Genomic DNA, 6,000 nt, shown 5'->3' on the forward strand with positions numbered 1-6,000 from the left:
TTGAATTTTTCATATGCAGAAACCTGGCTGTGTTGCAGGCACTTTACTTTGAAAGAGAAGAAGATTCAGAGTGTTTTACCTGTTGTTCATGTTTCAGGCTAGTAAATACCCTGTGGAGAGTCTCCACTCAAGTGCTTCAAGCAGAAACAACTCCCTGGCCTGTGGACACCAAGTTAGTGGGAAGAGGAGCTGATAGCCAGTAAGTGTTGCTCAGACTTGCCCACATCTTGTAGCCTCTGTGTAAAGATCAGTGCTGCTGCCAGTAGCTGTCCCCTTCTACAGAGATCCTGACCTGGTTTAGCTGATCCCAGGCCTGGCACTCCCTGGCTTGTGTTGTGTCTGTGGTTGATACTGTGAGGCTGAACATAGGGAAGTGAGCAGGGTCTCTCTGCTCTGTCCTGACATCCTCTCTTAAAGCTCAGCTGACACACAGGTTCCAGTAAGGCCTCTGATTAGGCAAGAAAGGCAGTTTTGAGATGATCAAATATTTGCAGTGCAAGATGTGTCCTTGTTCCATGGTGGAGAGTTGATGTGCACTCATCTCTGTCGCATTTAGCTTTGGAAACATGTGTCTTGCATATAAATGTGCAACTGAAGAGCTTGGGTTTGTTTTGCTGTGGCCTTTTTTTATAATCTTAGCTTTGAAATAACCCAAGTTTTCATCTCTTTCCCGGCCAGCCTGAGTTTCGAGTCTGTCTCTAGGTGCCCTGACTTCCACAAATGTGCTCTAAACCAGCTCTCTGTTCTGAAGTGAATATTTGAAGTATAACTGTGGCAGCCCCTCAAGCATTTCCAGCCCTGTCACCTGCTCCATCAGTTCTTGGCAATTCTGACTAGGAAACCTTCCAAGCCAGAAAGCCTTTTTCCAGAGCTTAGGGCCCAGATCTTGATATTCATGCTGACCTTTGCCTCTAAGACACTTGCTGAAGATGAGCCTGAGCTGATCCTTGCAAAATATTCTTAGAATGCTGTAAATAATAATTTAAAACGTGTAACCTGCCCTTTGAGGGTCAATAGATAAGGCTGAACTAAAGTGGTGTAACTCTGGTGAACTGAAGGTTGTGGAAGACTGCCCTGGATGAGGAACCAAGGGACAGCGAAACACTGGCGGCTCTCTGCTTTTACCTAATGTGTGGGGAAAAACAAACAGGGCAGGATGGAGACAGAGGCTTTAGGAAGCTGAGTATACTTGATCCAATAATATTTACACTTACTGTGACATTCCTCTGGCCCTGACAGGATGCTGAGACTTGCAAGGAGGCTTAGCCTTCGGATTTACCCTAAGAACCTGGAGAGACAAACATAAAGCAGTGTGCGTTTAGAGCTATCTCCTTTTCCTTAGAACACAGTGATGACTCTGTTTTGTGAACTGAGCTTAGGCTGCTTGGAGTCACAGAGAGGTACCAGAGGAAATAGAAGCATCCTGAGTATTTGAGAGTAGGCTCAGGTCACCTCCAGGACACGGAGAAAATGAATCAGGATTAATAATACAGACCCAACTTACATGTGAAACCTGGCTTCATGCTGGAGTTAGGGTTTTCCTGCATCTGGATGGAAAAGTCTAAAGAAAACCCTTGTTACTTTACTGAAAGTGAAAATGGAACCTCATAAACCAGCTGCTAGGTCCCTCTGCATGAAGACTGTAGCATAATGGATTGACACAAAAAAAAAGTAGTTACTGAGATCTTAATAGCTTATGACAGTAATTAAAGGTTTACAGGTTCCATCTTTGCTTCTCTTTTGCTATATCAAGAGGGATATCCTTGTCGATGTACCACAGGCTGCCAACCCTGCTTCTCCTGGGGCCACCTGCACCAGGACAAAGGCCAGTCTTGACAAACATCCAGAAGGAGCAGCAGCAATGCTGCTGTCACAAACTCTTCTGCAGTGAGCCTTAGAACTGTGGCCCTGGTGAGGGACAGCAGCACGTGTGACACATGGTGACAGTGCTCCTGTGCCTGTGTGCCTACAGCTGTGGGGAAGGAATGGAACCTGGTTTGCCATCCAGGAGAAGACATGGAAATGCCTGAATAGGCATTCTGCTGGCTGCAGGAGCCGTGGAGGTCCTCTGCTGCTCTCTGCTGTGATGCAATCCTCATGAGCAGAAGTGGGCCCTGGGATTTGCATTCCCCATCCATTAAGGCAGCTCCCACCCTCTCCCACTCTTGGTGCCTGTGGCATTGAATTCGATGCTGTCTGGCAGCTGATGTGTAGTGCCAAGCCCCGAGCCCGTGGCCATGCACACAGCACCTGAAGGTACTGGCAGATGGTTGCAGAGCTGCTGTTTGCTGTTGAATGATCAGTTGCTAAGGCCACTGTAGTGTTCCCATGTGAGGTCCTTGCCTGAGCCACTGGCTGTGTGGCAGTTTTGCTTTGTGTTTGCAGTCTGTGAAGAACCAGATGTGAGAGGTCATGGTTTGGCACCTTAACTCTGTTTAAGGCTGCAGTTGTTTTCTGGCACCCTGACAGTGCTCTAGGTCAGAAGAGCATGTGTGTTTCTTCAGGGTTTGGATCTTACCCTTGTTGATCTCACATGGTAGAGTTTGGCACTTAGAGCATTTGTTAGACATTATGTAGAGTAACTGCAAATTTGGGATCTTTTAGCTGACTGTCACCCTGTCTGGGAGTCGTATTGGTGGAGTTACAGATGGGTGCCTGGTGTAGAGCTATGGAGATACCTCAGCAGAGTGGGATTTAGTTACCTTGAAGAGGTCAGTAGGTTACAAATCACCCATCTTATCAAATAAAATCAAAGTACGTGTCTGAATTCCTCAGAGGATTTGCATAAATAACTTACTTGAGTCTGTTCTCTCTCTCTTCTGCTTTCTGGCACTCCCCAAAACAGTCACACCTGATTACCGTGATGGATATTTTGCAGTCTAGTTGGATTTGCCTGGTTAAAATAAGAACATATCCCTGTGTGTCTCATTCAGCCCTGCTGGGTGTTACCGAGCCCTGAGGGCCCCAGGCACAGTTACCCATGGACTTGGACCACCCATGGCCTTCATATTTCTAGCTGTTGCTCTTGATTTATAAATGTCTCTCAAGCAGTTCAAGGATGGCTCCTGTCCAAGGTTATATCATGAGGCCATCAGCAGGGCTCTGCTGTGATGCAAGGGCTGCTGGATAATCCCAAACCCTTGGATGTGGGAGCAGGGCCTGGGAAGCCAATGTTTTTGAGTTGCCCTGGGTTCCCACGGCAAACCTATCCTGGCTGGACGCCACCACAGATTCCTGTGGTGCTGGTTGCAGTGCTGCCTTCCAGTCTATCAGGCAACAGTTGGTATAGTCAGTTTTCAGGACCTGGAATATTGGATGATTTGGTTCTTTTCTATTTCACTTTCAAAGAAAAAAGGGTGATGGAAAATCAGACATGTTCAGATAATGAAAGGAGTTCCTGGACTGACATATCTGCTTTAAAGATTGTCCCATGCATCTGAGAAAGCATTAACAAAACTGCATTGGAGGACTATTTCCCCTTCTTTTCTTGCACAACAAAAGACTTCATTATCCTTAGAACTGCCACCACTCTTCATGTTCCACTCTGTTTCCAAGTCCATGATCAGTCTGGAATCACACAAGACATGCACAGAAACAGATGGCACAGAGGTTCCCCTGTGCAGTGGTCAGAGGGGACTGTGGCCATCTGTGGTTTAGGACCACAGCACAGTGAGGTGCTGCAGGAGGCATTGGACACTGTATCTGGAGTGAGGAGCACGATCTTGGAGAGAGGTTGCTCTACTGAACTGAATAAGAACAGCTCCTGACGAGTTTCCAGAATGATGAAAGAGGCACTGAACTTTAGCACTAAGCAGGAATAGCACCAGCTTATGAATTTGTGTTCAAGACAGTTACTCAGTTGCATGGCATTAGTTTCTTGATGTGATGATTGCTGCTAAGACCTCCTGACGTGGCAGAGACCATGGCCAGGGGATGGTGGCTGTCAGGGTTGCAAGTGTGCCTGGCCTGATGCCCTGTGACACACCCGGCAGTCAGTGTTCCCACAGCAAATTCAGGCAGCTCTACGTGGGCTGCTGCAGCTGCCAGTGCTTGAGAAAGGCCGGGTTAAGCTCTCATCAGAGCAGATCCTGTGAGTTCAGCTGAGTGAAGACCCCATCACTGGGAATTCTGTTTGTTCTTGGCTGCTCTAGGTGTCTACTGCTTAAAGCAGAAGCCATCCTTGAAATCCACGTTGCTGGCAGCACCTCTGCTTGTAGACAAACATCCTTCACACACATGGTTCACGTTATATGCTCTGTTCTCACCTCCTCTTGTGTGGTCCTTCCATTTCACAGTTTGCTTCTCATGAGTATGTTGGATGCTCTCACTGTTAATATTGGATTTGGGTAAAGGAGAATTCATGGGAATTGATAAAAGGCTTATAAGTTTCAGTGCTGGGACAGTCACTGCTTTAGTCTAAATTCCCCGGTTTTGATTGAGATCTAATGACTTTAGGGCTTAGGATATTTAGTAAACCAGGAGACTTTCAAGCCTACTGAACATGATGACTGGTGCTGCTTTAAAGGGCAGAATGTATTTGGGAGAGTAAATGTCCTGAGAGCATTTGGGCACTGGCTGCAATGCTGAATAGCCCTGCTACTACTAATTGGTTTCATGTGGTTGAAATAGTGGGCTTCTGTAGGAGGGCAAAGCTGTCCTGTGTGTATGGCTGTCCAACTCAGCAGTAAAAATGAGAGGAGGTCATTCAGCTTCCAAGAAAACATTGGAAGGTCACTCTGAGATACCTGTTTTCTCTCTGATGCATCTCCTTTTCTTTATGAGTGATGCTCCAGGCTTCTGTAACCATCAGTTCTCAGACTTCTGAGATCCTGATCCCACATGCTGCTGAGCTTGTGTGTGACTTGCCCCTCTGCCTGTGTTTGTCTTGCTAAGCAGAGAGGTTTTCTACAGCAGGTTAGCAGACCTTGTTCCCTGTGAGGGTGGTGAGGCCCTGGCACAGGTTGCCCAGAGAAGCTATGGCTGCCCCATCCCTGGAGGTGTTCAAGGCCAGTCTGGACAAGGCTTGGAGCAACCTGCTCTAGTGGGAAGTGTTCCTGCCCATGGCAAGGGAGTTGGAACAAGATGGTCTTTAAAATCCCTTCCAACCCAAACCATTCTGTGATTTCACGAGTCTGTGAAAAGTCATCACCCTACAATTTACGCCCTTGAAAGATTATCTAGCCAAGGTTTTACCTTGGTGAGTCATTCTAGCAGTCCTAGTGTCTCATGTAAATGTCAACCTTTACTTAGTGTAACTCTAGATCTTTGTGAAGTGGACAGAATTAGACTTAGCCAAATGAAGAGTCCAAGGACCTTTGCAACCCAACACCAGAATGATTGCAAGGTACATACAGATCACGCTGTTGACACAAACCATAATGACGACATTCTGGCATTACCTGAATAGTTGACATGGCTGCAGAATTATGCTATATGCAACACTAGGACAAATTTAACACAGGGCTAGGAAAGTATTAAATTCTGCACAGAGCCCTTTTGCCAGGTGTTTAGATCATGGAAAACACATTAAATCTGTTTTAGGAATGAGACGAGCATCTGCTGGATCTGAAATACACTGCATTGCAAAGAGTGTGTGTAGAGGGGAGGAGTACATTTAAAAATTTACACTTAGAGGTGAGGCAGAGCTAGACTGCAACATCACATTAATGTACCAGCTTGCCTTTTATTTTAAAAAAGGCTTGAATAGATACACTGGATAACAACTTTCAATCACGTTGAAAATGATGATTTTGCAAGCCATCTGCATGTACCTGATGGTGCTAGTCATTTTCATAGAGGTGTTCAAACTTAGGGAGTGTGTGCTAGACACTTGGGTATCTTGTGGCACTACTCTGTAGGGCTTAACAGAGATATGAGCATAGGTCTGCAAAGAACCCAATGGCAGTGGGCTGGAGAAAGCTCTGTCTGGAGCTGTATTTCTTCTGTGCCATATGGCTAAACAGGGAAATTGTCACCACTTCAGTAGTGAGCTTTCTAGCT

Source organism: Corvus cornix, chromosome 13 (genome assembly GCF_000738735.6).
Source record: "Corvus cornix cornix isolate S_Up_H32 chromosome 13, ASM73873v5, whole genome shotgun sequence".
In the NCBI taxonomy this organism is placed as follows: Eukaryota; Metazoa; Chordata; class Aves; order Passeriformes; family Corvidae; genus Corvus; species Corvus cornix.